The sequence below is a fragment of the Eurosta solidaginis genome, chromosome 4 (genome assembly GCF_040869045.1).
Source record: "Eurosta solidaginis isolate ZX-2024a chromosome 4, ASM4086904v1, whole genome shotgun sequence".
Taxonomy (NCBI): Eukaryota; Metazoa; Arthropoda; class Insecta; order Diptera; family Tephritidae; genus Eurosta; species Eurosta solidaginis.
This window is the reverse complement of record NC_090322.1, coordinates 170,068,325-170,088,142: the sequence shown is the minus strand read 5'-3', so window position 1 is coordinate 170,088,142 and position 19,818 is coordinate 170,068,325. Positions and strand designations below refer to the sequence as shown.

General features: G+C 37.3%; 1 protein-coding gene across 8 annotated transcripts in view; it reads right to left on the bottom strand.

The window, feature by feature from the left end:
* The window catches only part of CrebB (Cyclic-AMP response element binding protein B), an 84,749-nt gene extending 65,486 nt beyond the window's left edge, over positions 1–19,263 (bottom strand). For 4 of the 8 annotated variants that reach the window (XR_010953016.1, XM_067783724.1, XM_067783733.1 and 1 more), the window contains exon 1: positions 2,752–2,981. The gene's annotated coding sequence lies outside the window, so the exon portion shown is untranslated. Of the gene's footprint in view, positions 1–2,652; positions 2,982–18,744; positions 19,015–19,045 lie in introns of those variants that run through there. The other 4 variants (XM_067783728.1, XM_067783729.1, XM_067783725.1 and 1 more) reach the window with 4 other exon arrangements.
* Between the last annotated feature and the right edge of the window lie 555 nt (positions 19,264–19,818).

Sequence of the window (19,818 nt, the reverse complement as noted above, 5' to 3'; positions counted from 1 at the left end):
CGTGGCACCTTATTCAAAATATTCCCCCGCCCCCTTTTTTCGATATCGAAAATTTCGAAAAATGAAAAAAAATGCCATAATTATATACCAAATACGAAAAAAGGGATGAAAAATGGTGATAGGATTGGTTTTTTGACGCAAAATGTAACTTTAGAAAAAACTTTGTAAAATGGGTGTGACATCTACCATATTAAGTAGAAGAAAATGAAAAAGTTCTGCACGGCGAAATCAAGAGCCCTTGGAATAATGGCAGGAATACTGTCCGTGGTATTACATATATAAATAAATTAGCGGTAACCGGCAGATGATGACGCCTTCACATATACAACTAAGGTTCACTCCCTTTTAAAACCCTCATTAATACCATATTTTTGATACCCATATCGTACAAACACATTCTAGAGTCACCCCTGGTCCACCTTTTTTGGCGATTTTTCTAAGAACTATGGTACACTCCCTCTTAAAATACTCTTTACTACCTTCCATTTGATACCAATGTCATACAAGCACATTCCAGGGTTACCCTAGGTTCATTTTCCATTTTTCCATACCATTGAAGTTGTAGCGATAAGGTTGCTCCCGAAGGCTTTGGGGAGTGTTATCGATGTGATGGTCCTTTGCCGGATACAGATCCGGTACTCTCCGGTACCACAGATCCATTAAGGTGCTAGCCCGACCATCTCGGGAACGATTTATGTGGCCACATTAAACCTGCAGGCCATCCCCTCCCTCCCCCACCCCAAGTTCCATGAGGAGCTTAGGGTCGCCAGAGCTTCGTCTGTTAGTGAAACAGGATTCGCCGCGGATAGGTGAGGTTGACAATTGGGTTGGCAAGCTGAAGGGTTGCGCTACACAGCCCCTTGAATCTGTTATTTTAGTCCCCTCTTAAGACAGGTATACCTACCGCGGATATATTCTGACCCCCTAACCCGCTGGGGTATTTCCTATATGGTGATTTTCTATTATTTTGTCTCCAAAGCTCTCAGCTGAGTATGTAATGTTCGGTTAAACCCGAAATTAGCCTTCCTTACTGGTTTTAAATATACTCTCTGGCGTTCCTAGATGTCCACTGAATGGTATACATACCCCAAAGCCCATCTGCAACATCAACGGAGCTAACGGCGCACATTTAAAGTTGTATAAAAATTATGTGCAGTTCGATGTATTTTTGGATTAAAAAGCAATATACCCTTCTAACCTAAATACTTGTTCACTTGTTTAACCTTAATCAAATCTAGTTACATTTTCTTTTAGGACAGGTAAATGTGTTTTTAATTCATATGTTCGATTTTTTATACTGCATGTTTTAACTGAGTTATTCTACTTGTATTGCTACTACTTTTCAATATTAAATTTTTTAAAAACTTTGCAAACAAAAAGATATATATAATTTTTTGTAATGTCTTCCATTTCATTTGCTGGTGGAAAAAAAAATTACAAATGCACAAACATACATAGATACATATAACATAGTCAATACACTCACAATGTTTAATTCACATTAAAAATTGCACAATTTTACATAAAGAATTACACTTATTAAACATGAAAACGTTTCATTTGCACTAAGCAGAGGTTAGATCGGATTAGCCTACGAAAAGATTCTACAAAACATATATATATATACACATATATTTTAACCGATCATATTACAAAACACAAAAAAGATCTTTTTTTCATAGCAGTAATCTTTTAGCAATACATAAGCTTGTGTGTTTCAAGAGTAATAACAAAAACGGCTGCGCATACCCGCGGTTTTTTGAGTGGTGATCAATTTTGTAAGAGACTGTCATGAAAACTGCAGAGCTGTATATTAGCATTTATCCTTGGTTACCGATGCCTCCAACAGTACACAAAATTCAAATTTGGTGCAACTGTTATCGAAAATTATTTATTGCCTTTCGGCCAATTATCAGAGGAAGCCAGTGAAGCAAGGAACACATATTTTCGCCTTTATCGTGATAGTTTTGCAAGAAAACATTCAAGAACTTCTTGCAACTTCGATGTAATGAAGAGATTGCTTTTAACTTCGGATCCTTTTTTAACGATAGAGGCTCCGAATAAAGAAACGATCAATGGCAAAAGAGAGTCAAGAGATGCTGCTTTCTGCTGAACCTTTTCCAACTTTTTTCCAAATATTTTTTTTTTTTAGATCGTAGTTGGTATGAGGTGACAACCCAACCTAAACATGTACATAACGGAGAGCGGGAGTGAAATACCTTTCCTTTGATATCCTTATTGGCATATCTCATCTAATTTGTTTTAACTTAAAAAAGGTGGCAACCTTGTGAAAACATTCTCAGTGGCAACTCCCAGGTGAAGTCTTAAAATGTAATACTATATCATGCACCAAATTTATCCAAATCGGTTAAGCCGTTTCCGAGATGGTGAGGTGGCAACCCTCTTAAAAAATGTCAATAGAAATGCGGAGTAAAATATCTTTCGTTTGATACCCATATTGACATATCTCATGTAATGCCAAAAAATGACCCAGGGTCCATCGAAACCGGGGCCCCGACCCAAAGTAATTCTGCGCGGAACATCGTGAATTTATTGTCAAATATTTCCATTCATAATAAGAAGGCAACCACTTTTTTAACAGAAATAACTGCTCTTTTAATTTTGGCCAGCTAGATTAATCAAATAACCCACCGTGCGCTATTCGGACGTGCGATTGTTCGCTGAAAAATGACGTTATAGAACACCCATACTCATGCACACTCTTGCCTTTTTGTTTTGTTGATTGATTACCTGAAATTTTACAGCAAAATTGACTTTGTTGCCGCTGAACTTTTAACTATTCCATAAGCCTACCACTTTCATAAACCTTAATTTCATTATTTCACAAATTTTCAGCAATAAAATTAGATGATATAAATAAAAATTGCGGGAACTTGATTGCACACGCTATTTTTCCATATTGTACACTTTTTCTTGCTAACTGTTCGGTTGAGGAGCTGGTTGCTCCATTCTCGCACATGTGTTTGGGTACACGGCGAGTGAACAGGAGCGCAGCTGTGGTCAAGAAACTCGTTTTCTGTTCTACCATGTGGTGAACTAAAATGTACACTACAGGGATGCATTTCATTTTGTACAAAACATTCCCTAGTTACATTATGACCGCATCACATAATTATTTTCTCATTTTAATGATCGCGCAAGATGTTGCGTGTATATATGTATATTAAGAGAGATTCAGATTTATCACGTGAAACTTATTTCGACTTAGCCATTCATATAAAAAATTTCGCGAAAACTTTTTGCTGATATATGTTGTCTGTTGTTGTTGCAGCGATAAAGACACTTTTCCATTGTTTTCGGGAGTATTATCGATGTTGATGGTCTTTTGCCGGATACAGAACCGGTACGCTCCGGTAACAATCACCGTTAAGTTTCAAGCCCGACCATCTCGGGAACGGTGTAATATGAGCACATTGAGCCTTCCAGGCTATCCCGGCCCCACATTCTAGTTCCATGAGGAACTTGTGGTCGCCAGAGCCTCGGTTGCGAAAGAAACCGCCACGGGTAGGTGAGGTTAACAATTGGGTTGGAGAAGCTATAAATTGCGGTTGAAGGAGTTGCGCTTCATTTGCAACAAAAGTTGAGTAGCGGCTCAAAGTAGTTTTCACTACTGTGTTACCAATCCACGTTGTTGTTGTTTTTGTAGCCATAAAGACATTCCCCGAAGGTTTTTCTGACCACATTGAACCTTATATACACAGTGCCCTTTACCTGTCCTCTAAGAAGTTTTAAGTCTTTACTCCACCATGGTGGCCTTTGCCTTTGATAAGAAGTGTTTGCACCTGTCTAACTCCTCTACAGTGGTAACCTCTGTAATCGATGTAATAGCAATTGCACACAGAGGCTTAATAAAATAATTACGTAAGTTTTCTACATTAAAGCCCTTATTGAACTCAATATTCCATAAAAAAAAATAAATTCTTAATTATGAAAGGGTGCCCCACTCCTTAATTCTTTTTACAAAATTTTTTGTGTTTATTTTTTTTATGAAATAGTATGCAGCCTCTGGGACTGGGAATAAGTGATGGAGAAGAATAAAAAAAACAAGAGAGGGAAAAAACGAGGGAAGGGAAAGAGACTGAGAATTAAATAGAGTTAGACGAAGATAGATAGATAGGGATAGATGGTGCGGGGGAAGGAGAAGTAGGGCGAGCTAGAGAGAAAAGAAGGAACGGAAAAGACGGAGAGGGGAAGATACGCAGAGAGAGGAAAGTACAAAAAACGGAAGAGAGAAGGGAGAGCAAGAGGTAAAAACGTCTTAAAAGTTATACAACTAGACAAAAGTTAGGGCAGACCAACGTTTGCCGGGTTTGTTAGTTCCACTATAAACTCGAAAGTATGGAGTTTGTTAAAAACAAATTATAGGAAAAATGCCTATATTTGACTCTCTAACAAACAAGGTAACTATTTTAGTTATCTAAGTAAAAATTGTTTTAGGTGGCCCGCTTTAACAAAGTTGATCCTATTTCTTCTATATTAAGTAGTTTTAACTTCTGTTAAAACATATTCAAGTTTAGCATAAATTTGAGATTTTCTGCTTGTCAATACAATGCTACCCGCTCCCCTGTGAACAATTTTTTAAATCGGTATCAGCCCAATTCTATACAAAAATTCCGTGCGAGTTTTTCCCTTCTCCCATTCCTCGTATTCTAAATCAAAATTCCTTGTGGGTTTTTTCACTTCTCCCTTTCCTCCTATTCTGAACAATTTTCGGAAAAGCGGAAACCGGTTATGGGAGAAAAGTAAGTATTATGAATATGAGTTAGAGGGAGATTTCTCTGCCATTCCTTAGGAGTTTTTTCACTTGTTAAATTAAAGGGAATGCATCAAAATAGTTAAAGTAAATTGGTTCTTTTAGGAAGTGTTTAATAAGTGTTATTCACTTATTTGGACACATTTGTGCTAAAATATGTACACTCTACAACAATATCCTTTATTTTAAGTCGAAAAGTATATCACAAGCAACGGAAGAGCTCTTCGTATATTTGATGCAGCCATCCAGAAATTGCGCAAGGATTTTTTAAGAAGGCTTCAATAGATTTTGGCATATAACCAAAGACGAATTCAACTCGACCTGGGCGCCAGAAAATTGCTTTGCTGACTGGAAGCAGGCAACTCCGGCAGATTTGCGTTATCCCGCCATCTTCTTCTTATGCCCCTCTGTTGATGTTGCTATGGCACCAATTCATTAATCATTTCAGTGAATACCACATGAAATACAATACTGTGCATTGTTTATATTTTATTTCTCAATTTCAAACAAATTTGCAACAATAATTAAACTTTTCAATTTTTTAAACAAAATAAGAAATATATGAGTTAACCGGGGATTGCCCGTATCGCTTTAAATGTATGAAAACATTTATTGCAAGCAATTTTTTAATTTTTATAATTTATTTAATAATTTGGGAAAAATTTAAACAACGTGACATCAGGACGGACAAGGCGACAGCTGTTTCGTTTATACCTTGTAAATCTCTTCAAAGCTTTTTCTCCCGGGAGTGGGAGTCGAACCCGCACTCCTACGATAGTTGAAATGGTTATAAACGCATTCAGCTACGTCATGCCTTAGTTGTTGTAAAGTTTTTCCCAATTGCCTTCTTCGCATAGATAATATAGATAATATATCCACACATTACATAATTCGTATGTAGTTATGTGTTGAAGTTATGCCTGTTTGTAAGGCGGTTTTCAGATAAACTTGGTATTTGTTGTTGTTTTTGTAAATTTCAATTGACAAAACAGCTGACTTCGAAAATTCGAAATTCCTATTCCCCAATTATTGTTCTCCCTCGGAGAAAAGAATTGGGGGAATTTTTCCGCGGGAATAAAAAATTCCGCGAGACCAAAATTCCGAGGGAATATTTAGAATTGGGCTGTATAACTCTGGGACAATATGAATTGAACCAATATCATTTTGTATATAGGTCCCATATATCCAGCTATAACAAAATATGGATAGGTGGCACATCCCTCCCCGGTTTCCATCTTCCTTCCCTATAATCCTACTTATAAATCATCATTCCTCTGTGTTTATTTGATCTGGACCAATAATGTTTGGTATATGGGTCATATCTGTAGATCGAGTTCTAAGCAATTTAGAAAAGTTAGCAGTGAGATTGACACATTTGGGGAGATTTTTAGGTCCTCGACGTGTAAAATGTCGGCTAAGGCGACGACCACACTGCGTCTGTTGTTGTTGTTGTTGTTGTAGCAATGCTCGCCCCACCTAATAGCCGCGACCGATCACAGATTGTCATCAATATCCTCTAACGGGAGTCCAAGGAAACTTGCCGTTTCAACAGGGGTGGACCATAAGGAAAGGGGTGTTAGAGGCGTTGGTTCCACATTACAATTAAAGAGATGGTTGGTGTCATGTGGGGACACATTGCAAGCGGGGCATACATTTTGTATGTCGAGGTTGATTCTGGATAGGTAAGAGTTTAACCTGTTACTGTATCCAGAACTAAGTTGAGCAAGAGTGACACGCGTTTCCCTGGGGAGTATGCGTTCCTCTTCCGCGAGTTCTGGATATTTTTCTTCAAGTACTGGATTCACCGGGCAATTCCCGACATAAAGGTCCGACGCCTGCCTATGGAGTTCACCAAGGACCTGCTTGTGTTTTTTCGCTTCATACGGCTGGGTTCTCAGGTGCCGTATTCCTCAAAATGCTTACGGAGATGACTCCTTAGGCCCCTAGGCGGTGCTGGTTCGTCAATCAGATGTCTGTTGGGATGCCCAGGTTTCTGGGTATTCAACAGAAACTGTTTGGTCAGCATCTCATTTCTCTCCCTGATGGGGAGTATTCTCGCCTCATTATGCAGATGGTGTTCTGGGGCGTCTAACCATGTAGTGTATACAATATTTGCAAATATGTATAAAGAACACATCAACTTACACACAGCTCTATAGACATACATATATATTTGTAAGACCAAACTGCAAGTGATTACGAAAGCAACGTCTGTGTTGACTACGACGACGGTGATGACTACGCCAATAACAACGTTAATTGTCACATCTAGCAGAAATGGCATTTGAATACAACAACATAGAGAATGAATGGCTGAAACGTGAATGACACTAATATATTTATTTGTAAATTTCAAGTATGCTTTTGTACAATACTTTGACTTACTTAGATATTGAGTATAAGTATTTGTGTATTTACATATGTATATGCATGTATTAGAGCGTTCCGAAGCACCAAAGTAGTTTTTTAAGGCATATTCCTTTATTTACTATGTATAAAAGCTATCCCAAATTTAATGCAAATCGGGCTTTTTGGCGAATATATTTTTCGTTTTGGATACATTTTGACCAGGTGAGTAATAGGTTAGGTTGAACTGGCCAGTCCGCAAGGATCTCACATCCAACCCTTGCAGAAGATAAAAGCAGACTACCAAAGGAGACACTAGTCACTGTGATCCAACTCGTCCAGAATCAACCCCGACATACGTAATGTACGTCCTGCATGCGTTGTGTCCCCACATGACACCAACCATATTTTGAACTGTAATGTGGAACCTACGCTTCTAAAAGCAACTTCCCTATGGTCCACCCCTGTTGAAGCTGCCAGTTTCCTTGGCCTCCCGTTAGAGGACTTTGATGACAGCATGTTTCTGAGTAATATTTTTAGCTGCCATTTTTGTACGTAGATATGTATGTACATTAGAGATTTAAGCTGGAGACATTGGTGCTTTATCGGTAACCTTATAACAGCTGATTCGACCAACCTTATGAGAATCAATGCAATCGATTATTGGTGCCGCTAAGGTCGTAACCGTATCGTAGCCAACCAATTGGGTTTTGGTTTACCGTCGTAACGATAAACAGCTGATTACGTTAGGGATACGGATACAGCGATACGACATACGGCACCAATGACTCCAGCTTTACGCCGATCACTTTCTCGGCGGCGTAGGCTCTATTATATACGGTGTTCTCATTTTAAAAAGCTTGATTTTTCTATTAAAAAAAATTATATTTAGGAAAGGTTTTGTTTGTATGTATTTAAGGAAGTCAACGTTTTGGCCATTTCGGAAAGATTCGGGGTTTTTGCCTCAAAATCTCGCAGATCGTTAAAAAATTTTCAGGAGTAGCTCCTTGCGGAGGGATTGTCGCTTACTCCAGAGAGGCTTCGAACCTAACCCTGGTCTTTGGGATTGGTACTGCTGCGTCTGCTGAAAAGAAATAGAGATACATTAAATGGTCACACTTTTGTATGTATATCTCGTGCAAAGCGTAGTTCCACCTGGGGTTAACTCCTAATAATCGTCGCGAACATAATTTCTTTAAATCATTTTTGGCTCCTTGGTTACGCACAAAGGCGTCTTACGGTTGCTATTAATGGTCTATTAATACTCATGACACTCGTGGCACAGGGCGCCTCAAGTTTTTTCGGCTGTTTTTAAGAGCTACAATTCCCGATATGCGAACAGTAGCAATCCCGACCACCAGTCGCTACCACGCCTCCTGACCCTCACACCATATGCCAGCACAAAAGCTATAGGACTGCGACTTCGAACTCATACCTTCGTCGACGTGACTTTCCTAGAAGTTCTAGGTGTAGCTCCGAAAACTTTCTAACGGATGTATTTGTCGCGCTATGCTACGGAGCTACACTAGAGAAACACATTGAAACGTTAGGGAGTGACTATTCGGCCAAGGATGCCGCCCTCGAAATCATAAGCAGTCTAAGTAGATGTCATTGCGTAACTCATGGGTGAAAATCGTATAATCCTCGGTGCATCTACATAATTAAGATTTTACAAGTCCCTGCATAAAATTTTTAAAATGTAGACCAAAGTTTGCAGACGTTTGTGTTCACAAAAGTGATTTCAATAGTCTTCGTTAAATCAAAACGATAATTTGGAATGAAAGTCGACCGATTTTAAGTTGAAAGATGTTAACTGCTGTTTTCCGGCCTTATGATATAAGAGCTCATTAGGGATGACCGCGTAGCTTCAGTTTTCAGACTAGTTCGACTGTCCACTACATTAGGGTAGTAGCACACACCCTCTTTAATTCGACTGTCTTGGGAAAGCTTTTGCTTCACCACTTGGAGTGTTCTTGCGAAGGACAAAGCCTCACCAGGTAAATATATGTGCCTACGTATTCACATTTGTAAAAGGAGCCATAACGTGTAGGGACTAGTTTTGAATAGGGCTGCCAACTTTAGGAAATGTTAAACCGGGAGACTTGGGTGTTGAAGGATGATGTGTGAAAATCAAAATTTACATTTCATACGCTATGGTATAGTTTCGCAAATAAAGAACAGATGTTTGAATGTAAGCCCAAGTGTTTTTTCAAACCCTTCTCATACGTACATATATCCTCAACTAAAGTATGAGGTAAGAATCATTTCAAAGGAGTGTTTATGCCCCTAAAACCTACTAAAGGATCTTGCATCACTGATTTCGCTTATTCTTTCAGCCAATCGGAATATAAAATTTAAAAAAATATCGACACCTTTTTTGGGCAATTTGCTTTTTTTAACAACTTGAGGACAATTTGAAAACATGTTCGCCTTGGGTCATTTTATTTGAATTAATTGTTCATTATTAATTTTTTGAAAAAAGTATGCAAAGTGAGCATATAGGTAAATTTATTACCTATATAACTTTTCTTTTAATGTTTTGTTTTAAGAACTTGGTGAATTAGGTGATGCAACGTCCGTCTTAAGCTGACATCGCAAGAGCCTGTTTTTGAAATAACTTTTGAACAGTTAGAAAGAGTTAAATTTCGCAACTAGTTTCTTATAACTGGCAGTGATGCGCATCCGTTGATACTACTTTCGACCATATCCGACTAATTTTCGACATGAACAATAAATGGCCTAAACAGTCTTAAACGAGTAGAAAATATAGTAATGCGCCCGACGCCGCCGCCGCCGCCGATATTTTTGACATTCGGCGGTAGCGTGCGAAAAACGACAATAATCGGCGGCGGCGTTTATTGGCGGCGTATATCTCTAATATACATCCCCCAATGCATAAAAGTTGCAAAGTTACCAATACGATACTCTGAGTTGATCGTCATTAATTGCCTCTTAACCGCCTAAGCGATTTTAGCCGTTTCGTAACAAATCGCGCAAGCTATCCCTGATGCGCAATAAGTGACGTCACTTGGGAGCAACAAGAGTGGTAATGTCTTCCTCCACCTGCCTCCCCCAGCTCAGTGAAAGTATCTACCTTGTTCTGCTTCTAAACTGCGGTTTCGATTGAAGAACTTTCTTGATTGCAGAGTCTTCGACCATTCACATAACATGACCCAGCCATCGAAGTCTTGGGGTTTTTATTCGCTAGACTATCTTCATATCCGCGTAAAACTCATACAGGTCATTATTACACTTCCTTCGATGCTCCCCGTCGGCATCCCGGACAGAACCATACATCTTCCGAAGAACTTACTCTCGAACAGACGAGATGGCTCTTGCATCTTCTCTCGACACCGTCTATGATTTCGAGCCATACGTCGCTGGTTCCATCCATCAAAAGTGACATGGCAGTCAAGGCGCGAATACCACGATTATTTCATGGATGACAGCAAGTACTTCGTCTTGTTCTCATTTACCGCAAGTCACACTTTTTTTTGCCTTTTTATCTAATCCAAAGTTCTATCACGGCGCATTAGTTAAGGCCAATAATGTGAATATCATCAGCATACGCCAGTAATTATATTTTTACATCACCGCTCGTATAACTTTTTCTAACCTGAATAGTTTGATGTTCATCATACGCCCTGGGCCACGTTAAATACAACATATTGTGACGAATATTAGCATCACTAAGCTGATACTAAATAAGTAAAGGCACAACAACAATAAGCTGCCACTCTTGTGTACGTAAACAAATCAATCATCATTTACACCAGGCATGCTTAACCAACGAACCGATATCATTTCGTTACGATAATTAACGTTAATAAACGAAACAAAGTCATTTCGTTTTGTTTATTAACGTTAAGAACGTAAAATTAACGAAATGATTTTGTTTCGTTTTCTGCCATATCAAAACGAAATCAAATCGTTTATGTTGATTATTAATTTCAAACTATGCTGGCAAAGCTGATTGATGGCGAAGTCATTGAAGGTGAAAGCATTAGCCAAGCTGATTGCAACTTTTCTCATGAATTTTGACAGTACGAATATTTCTCAGAGTATTTTTGACATTACCACCAACGAATTACACAAACAAATTACATGGAGTTTGTGTGTATGTCCGCTCGCTGTTACCACCTTACGGCTTCACCATGGCTATAGCATTGCCAGCACAATTCAAACATAAAGTATCACGTTTTTGTTAACGTTTTTAACGTTAACGAAAGCTTTTCGTTTCGGTTAAAAACGAGATACAATTTATCTTCATAATTTTTTTATCGATAATATTTCGAAGTGTTTCAACGGAAACGGTGGAAATTTTTTGATAAACGATTAGCTTAACGTTACGGTGCATCCCTGATTTACACACATACATACAAGGCAACGAAGTAGTACTCACGCATACACCCGCATATGGCTATAAGATAGACATAAACTACAAATATACATGTATATAGAAATTACCAAGTAGGAGATACAGCAGTTCTACAACGTCTAGACGTTAGTAGAAATATGCGAACGAAGCAACGGAGAGTATAAAAGCAGCGCAAGCTGAGTAATCAGTAATCAGTTTGATTTAAACACGCAATTAGTTGTGAAGTATAAGTGTTATTGTGAAGTGCTCTCAAAGTAGTCTAATAAAGACCATTTTGCATCACTGAATATTGGAGTTGTTTATTCGACAATTTAGCGATTCGAACGTTTGCAGAAAGTGTATAATAACAAGGATTTCCCAAAATTCCTTACAATATTTTATTACAAGCAAACATGTTCTAAAAAGAAAAATTTGTCAAAACAAATTCACTTGTATTACAAGACTTGTATTTTCGTGAAACGGGCCCCTGTACGACTAACGCAAATTGTGAGCATATACTTATTTTTTTTTTTTTTTGCTATAAAATGTAGTATTCTATAAAATTATTCCGAAGCTGCTGCCTTTTCAAATATTAACATTTAAATATTAAGATTTGCTAAGCTTTTCTTGCTATTTGGGCACCCGATCAACATTTTCGTAGCTTTGATGGACTTTTAACCGACTTGGTATAAACTGCTAGCTACAACGAAAAAAATAATAAGTAGGCCAACAGGCAAAAAAAAAAAACAAAAATATAATATATAATGGCTTAAAACCTAAGTTTATGCTTTAAAGTCCTTATAAGCCGTAAGGTATGCTGTTACACTCCGAAAGTTTCTGGATGGATGAAAAGTAATCAACCTTTTGAAAATCGCTATAACTTTTGCAAATGGCTCCAAATATCACTTTGGGCTTGACATATGGGAAATAAACAAGCACAGAATACAAATCTACATGAACTTGTTTCCTCTTCAAGAATGTGAAATATTCTGAAGGAATCATTTTAGCCTAATGTTGTTGTTGTTGTTGTAGCGATAAGGTTGCTCCCCGAAGTCTTTGGGGAGTGTTATCGATGTGATGGTCCTTTGCCGGATACAAATCCGATACGCTCCGGTACCATAGCACCATTAAGGTGCCAGCCCGACCATTTCGGGAACGATTTATGTGGCCACGTTAAACCTTCAGGCCATTCCCTCCCTCCCTACCCCCAAGTTCCATGAGGAGCTTGGGGTCGCTAGAGCCTCGTCTGTTAGTAAAACAGGATTCGCCGCGGATAGGTGAGGTTGACAATTGGGTTTGGAGAAGCTATATATTGCGCTGGCAACCTGAAAGGTTGCGCTACACAGCCCCTTGAATCTGGTATTTTAGTCGCCTCTTACGACAGGCATACCTACCGCGGGTATATTCTGATCCCCTAATCCGCTGGGGATTTTCCATCACTTGTTTTGATGGTTTTCACTGGCTTGCCAGATTACCCCATTTTAGCCGACCCATACTTATTTGTATGGATTATTTTTTTTTAAATCGTGGCTAATGTCAAAACAAACCTCAAACTCCTTATTCTGCAGCGATTATTGAACCTGTCTCCTCAGTTCTAGCAAGGGTGATAGAATTACCATAAAATGGGCCATCAACTGTGGTGGCCACCACTTGGTCGATGTAAATCACTTGTTTTTCGAAAGGATTAAATGAACGCATTTCACAAGCAGAGCCAAAGTTTTTCATCAATAAATATGAAAGCAAAAACACGTCGCCTGAGGTATGTATATTAGACTTGGTCGATTTATTAACCGATATCGCGCCACCGATTTTTCGATAGGATTTGGGCTCAGGAAAAAAAAGTTCCACTACGCATATTCAAAAAAAATAATTTTCGAGCCTGCGAAAAAAATGGCGAAAGGCTCAATTTTTCGGCCAAAACACTCGCCAAAACCCAAAAAATATTTTTATTTTTTTTTTCAAAAAACTGTTGTAAAAAAGTTGGCGATAACAGTTTAAAAAAAAAATAAAAATATTTTTTGGGTTTTGGGGAGTGTATTGGCCGAAAAATTTACCCTTTCGCCATTTTTTTTTCGCAGGCTCGAAAATTATTTTTTTGAGTATGCGGAGTGGAACTTATTTTCCTGAGCCCGAATCCTATCGAAAAATCGATGGAGCGATATCGGTTAATAAATCGGCCAAGTCTAATATACATACCTCAGGCGACGTTTTTTTGCTTTCATATTTATTGATGAAAAACTTTGGCTCTGCTTGTGAAATGCGTTCATTTAATCCTTTCGAAAAACAAGTGATTTACATCGACCAAGTGGTGGCCACCACAGTTGATGGCCCATTTTATGGTAATTCTATCACCCTTGCTAGAACTGAGGAGACAGGTTCAATAATCGCTGCAGAATAAGGAGTTTGAGGGTTTGTTTTGACATTAGCCACGATTTAAAAAAAAATAATCCATACAAATAAGTATGGGTCGGCTAAAATGGGGTAATCTGGCAAGCCAGTGAAAACCATCAAAACAAGTGATGGAAAATCCCCAGCGGATTAGGGGATCAGAATATACCCGCGGTAGGTATGCCTGTCGTAAGAGGCGACTAAAATACCAGATTCAAGGGGCTGTGTAGCGCAACCTTTCAGGTTGCCAGCGCAATATATAGCTTCTCCAAACCCAATTGTCAACCTCACCTATCCGCGGCGAATCCTGTTTTACTAACAGACGAGGCTCTAGCGACCCCAAGCTCCTCATGGAACTTGGGGGTAGGGAGGAAGGGAATGGCCTGAAGGTTTAACGTGGCCACATAAATCGTTCCCGAAATGGTCGGGCTGGCTGTGTTTTGAACAAAAATAACCACCAAAACACAAAATTAAAAAAAAAATTTATTTCCTGGGAAGCGGCAAATTTTTACACTTAACTTTTTTTTTTTTAATTTCCTTGAGACTTGAGAAAACAATCCTCAATTTCAGATTCAGAAGGAAAAAGAAAGGAGAGGAAAATGGAGAAGAGTCGGCAACGGCTTCAGAGCGGTAATAAGAGAAGGAGTGGGAGAGTGCAAGATAAAGAAACAGAAAGAATAAATGTGCGGCGGATGAGGAGAGGAAGGACAGAAATGCGGAGGGGACCAATGATAACTTTTTAATTTTAGGAAAGCCAATTTTTGGCGTGTCGCAAAGTAGTCAAATTTAACATTAATATAAATTTTTTTATCAATTGTTTTTGTTTTATCGGCCTATTGATAAAGTATTCAAGGTTCGAAACGAGCTCAAGGCCAGAACAATGATTTTTTGTAATGATTATTGTTTTTTTAATTTTTCTATAATTGAAAAATTTTATTTTGTTTTTGGTTTTGGCTAAGCCTTGAATTGTTTTATCTTAAACTTAAAATTGATAATACTACGTCTGAAGATGATGGATGTAAATTTTTAGTCGCGGACGGAGGTGATATTTCTGGGTAAGATGAAAATTTTGTCCATCTTTTACTGCCAAACTATAATTCCAAGGCATAAACAATTATATATTTATCGACAGCTTTTCTCAAAGAAAAGTACAGGCCATTAAACAATTTCAAAAAAGTTAAATATAGCACTAATATATTAATTTAAAAACGACACCACTACCAACTCCAAACTAGTATTTAAACCAGCGGTCCTCATTTAGTGAAATAATTATTGGCGCCACTTTACACGTATTATTATTCTCTTTCGTTTTTAGTTGTCGCTGAACAAGCAGAGTAGCGACATCGGATGAGGCTATTGTTTATTTGCGCATTTGCGAAAATATATTTTGCAAACAAACGCTCATGCGCAGAATGTTTTCATGGTTTAATGTTAACAATTTATTTTGTTTAAATTTTTCCTTAAACTCTAGCAATAAAGTAGTATTTGTATGGCATATTTACGAGTTACTTTTTGTGTGTTAACAAACATGCGTGCATACGTTTTACTCCATTGATTTTTCATCAAAAACTAAACCACTACCAATAAGATGATTTTAGTTTTACTCACACAGCCACAGTTTTCAAATTGGAGACCAGTGTTGCCAAGTTAGCCTTTTCGAGGCTAGATTTAGCCTTTTTTTGCCTTTAGCCTCGAAATTTTGGGTTTAGCTTCGTGACTTTTTTCTAGCCTTTTTTACTCCGATTGTATTTTTAATAATTTCAAAAATAAAATAATTTCAATAGTTCCTGTGAACACCTAATACCTTATAATATGAGTTCTCTACAAAAGATTAATTTTTTCTGCTGAAAATTCGTTGAAAAAGTTTCAAAGCCTCATGTATTTTCTTACTTTGAAAAAGAGAGGTATACTTATTCTTCAAGACAAATAGCATTAATAGAGCTGCAGTGGCGAAAATTTATAACTAGACAATGGAAAAATGTACACTCCACCATGGAATTTTGGTCGGAAGTCCGAGAACATAAAAATGCATTAAACGAACCTCCTTTCTTAGAACTTGTCGAATTCATATTTAGTTTTTTAGTATTACCACTCAGTAACGCGGAGGTTGAAAGAATTTTTAGTGGCATGAAAATTCTGAAAACTAAATTAAGGAACAAACTAAAAATTGTAATGCTTAATGCGCTGCTTAATATTAGATGCTCGTTAAAACGCTTATCTAAATGTTATAATGATTTTGAAATTACTGATGATCTCATATCTATGGTAAATAGCTATACTTTATACGTAGACTTAAGCTATTCTAATTCTTCAGACAGGGAATATTTTATATAAATAATTAGTTTGTAATATTTTCGTTTATGTACATATATACACATATGCAATCATTTAAAGTAATTCCACGTGCTAGTCAAGGAAAATGTGCCTGATATGTTTTGAAACAAGAAGTTATGTTTATAAGTTTTTATTTACAAATGTGTAAACTAAAATATAAACAAATTTAATGAATTAACCAAAAAAATTTCTGGCTTTTTTTGATTCTTTTTTTTTTAAATTTAGCCTTTTCTAACCTTTTTTTTTGCCAATCTAGCTTCTTTTTTTTCATCACCTGGCAACACTGTTGGAGACCACTGATTTAAACAATGATAAAGGTGGAGACATTGGTGCTTTATCGGTAACCGTATCGGTAACCTTATAACAGCTGATTCGACCAACCTTATGAGAATCAATGCAATCGATTATTGGTGCCGCTAAGGTCGTAACCGTATCGTAGTCAACCAATTGGATTTTGGTTTACCGTCATAACAATAAACAGCTGATTACGTTAGGGATACGGATACAGCGATACGACATACGGCACCAATGACTCCGGCTTAATACACTCACAATACGGATGCTGCCTATGTTTGATGTTGTTGTGTTGAGAAAACCAGCAGCCATACAAACGGGCTCAGAATTAATCTCGAGAGCATATGTACGAGGAGCGTAAACATAGTCATTGTGAATGATGACTAAATGCTTCATTACTGATACTTAGCATAGACTTGACTTGACTTGAGAACTGTCACTTACAGTTCTGTTAAATGAACATTGCATGTTACTGATTACTCAAACCTTAGCAACACTTAACTTGACTTAGAAGTCTGTTGAATTTTGATTTTCTATGTAAGTTCTAAGTGACGTTTATATTTTGAGATGCCATTTGTTTGTTTCCATTTCATTTTGACATTTTGTCATACAAATTGACATTTATTGATTATGATGCCAGATTGTATGCGCTAAGTGGAGTATAATCGTGGCTAAGTTGCCAAGTTTACGCCAAGTCAAGTCAAGTCTATGCTAAGTATCAGTAATGGAGCCTTAAGTGTGATATCTTATCTGTCAACTGCCTGACAGGATGTTCAATATGGCTACTTTTTAGCGTTTTGACAGGGTGTTCTATATGGCGGCACCTATCTTCAGCGGATGATAGAAAGAGATACAGAATGAGACAGCGATAGGCAATTTCAAATCAGGTGATCCAATCACTTTGGAATTTTGACGTCTATGCAGAAGATATCACACTTCGTTATCATTCACAATGTACATAGTTGTTTTGTTGGAAGTATAGCGCGAGAGTCAGCAAATATGAGTAAATGTATAATTTTCTTTGCTGCTGTTCAAAGTGCTTACAAAAACATATATTCAGGTTGGAACTTTGTATACTATTTTGAAGTTAATAAAATAAAGTAAAAAAATAAAATAACATAAAATAAAACTAAATAAAAAAATAACATAAAAAATTTAATTTAATTAAATAAGATAAAATGAAGTAAAATTTAGTAAAGGAATGGAAAGAAGAGAGAAAAATATAAAAGAGAGGGAAAGGGAAGAAAAGGAGGAAAGGAGAGGAAGGAAAGCATCTGGCATCTGTAGTGTTGGAATTTCAACAACTGGGCGAACTCTAGTAAGTATAAATTGATCAAATATCTTTAAATGTTGAAACCGGGCCTTGTTTTGTGTTATTGAATTTCTAGTTCCACTGGGTTATTAATAGTACCATGTACGCCAGCACCACTGGGTATAAAAAAGTATGTATGCATAAGTATAAGTGTATTTGAAAGAGCACTAATAGGAAAAGCGCACATTTGAGAGATCCGAACACCCAAAACGTTCGTTAATCGGCCAGTGGGCCAAAACAGCAATTGTAGACGGAATCAAATTCTTCGATATTAAAAAATAAATAGGTAAGAGTGAATATTTTTCTGAAACTAATTTTTTGATATACAACATACTTGAGAAAATCTTTTCGATGGTCACATCAAGATTTCTTCGTTTGACAATTTTAGTATGGCTTATTGACTCACTAAAAATGTGAATAATTTCGGTTTGCCCTTCAATACGTCATGCAATTATTCCCTTTTCTATTGAGCTCAAGACTACATACAAACACAAGCACAGTCATATAGTTTGTTTTGGCTTCCCTAATTTTATTGCTGCATATTTATGCGCGTGTGCCCCTATGTAAATGCTTACTTGCATACCTTTTTAGAAAATATTTTTTTTTATCAGCTCTAACAGGCTGTTGAAATGAGTTAAGCTGGAGACATTGGTGCTTTATCGGTAACCGTATCGGTAACCTTTTAACAGCTGATTCGACCAACCTTATGAGAATCAATGCAATCGATTATTGGTGCCGCTAAGGTCGTAACCGTATCGTAGCCAACCAATTGGGTTTTGGTTTACCGTCGTAACGATAAACAGCTGATTACGTTAGGGATACGGATACAGCGATACGACATACGGCACCAATGACTCCGGCTTTAAAGTGATGTGGCGGCTCGGCCAAGTCCTCTGCACTATCAGTACACGAGAAAATTTAACTTACATTCATACATACCAACATAATAAATACACAAGTATGTGTTTATTCTTTATATTATAGATTTAAAAATGTCTTTAATTTTTTGCATTCGAAACAATTGTTCGAAAAAATCCTTTTTACTTTTTGTTGCTTGATAATTTGGTTCTACGCAATGTTCAAAAGTTATTTTGGGAATTTTGGTTTCGTTTTGTTCATACGTTTTTTTCTGCCCGACTATGTATTAGTGTTTTTATTTATGTATATGTATGTACATACAAATATACATTTTTTTCAATTTCGTTAGTTTTGTTTTTTCTTTTTTTGCACATAAACTCACTCACACAAAATATGATTGCGTTTGTTTCGTCTTCGTATATGTCTCCGCGCCTTCCTTGTAGTCACCGTCACCGAACACGTAGCTGTTGGACTAGTCCGTCATCCACGTTTCACCTTCAAAAAAGCTAATTCACACCATATAAAATATGCATGCGCCGCGTTTTAAATTCACATTCGTCACTCGCTTGCCACTCATAAGCTCCGAATGCCTTACGTCGAAGATTGTGACTGACGAAAGCATTCAAATGGCTAAACGGAGACTACCGATAATGTCAGCTACTACGACAACGATTCACAGTGGGCTACGCAGGTTACTAATATTTTAAAATTGACTTGTTGTTTTGTTGATTTTCCGACAGGGTGTATAAATGATGTATATTGGAACGATTTTGGTACATAGACTTGAAAGAACACCTCTTACACAAGAAGCATATAAGAGAGAGCTTGAAGTCATATATAACATTGCTGCAAACAACGGATATAAAAAAGCACTAGTAGATAAGCTCAGAAGGACGCATGGAGAACCAAAAAGAAATAATGAAAAAGAAAATAATTACACCTGGACGACTATGACATACACTGGAAAAACAACATATAAATTGGCAAACTTCTTTAAGAAATACAACATTAGCACAGCGTTCAATACATCGAACAATCTGGGGCGAAAACTAACTAACATTAATTCAGAGGATCCGTTTAGCAGCCATGGCGTATACAAGCTTACCTGCGGATGCCAACATAGTTACATAGGACAAGCAGGACGGCAAATAAGAA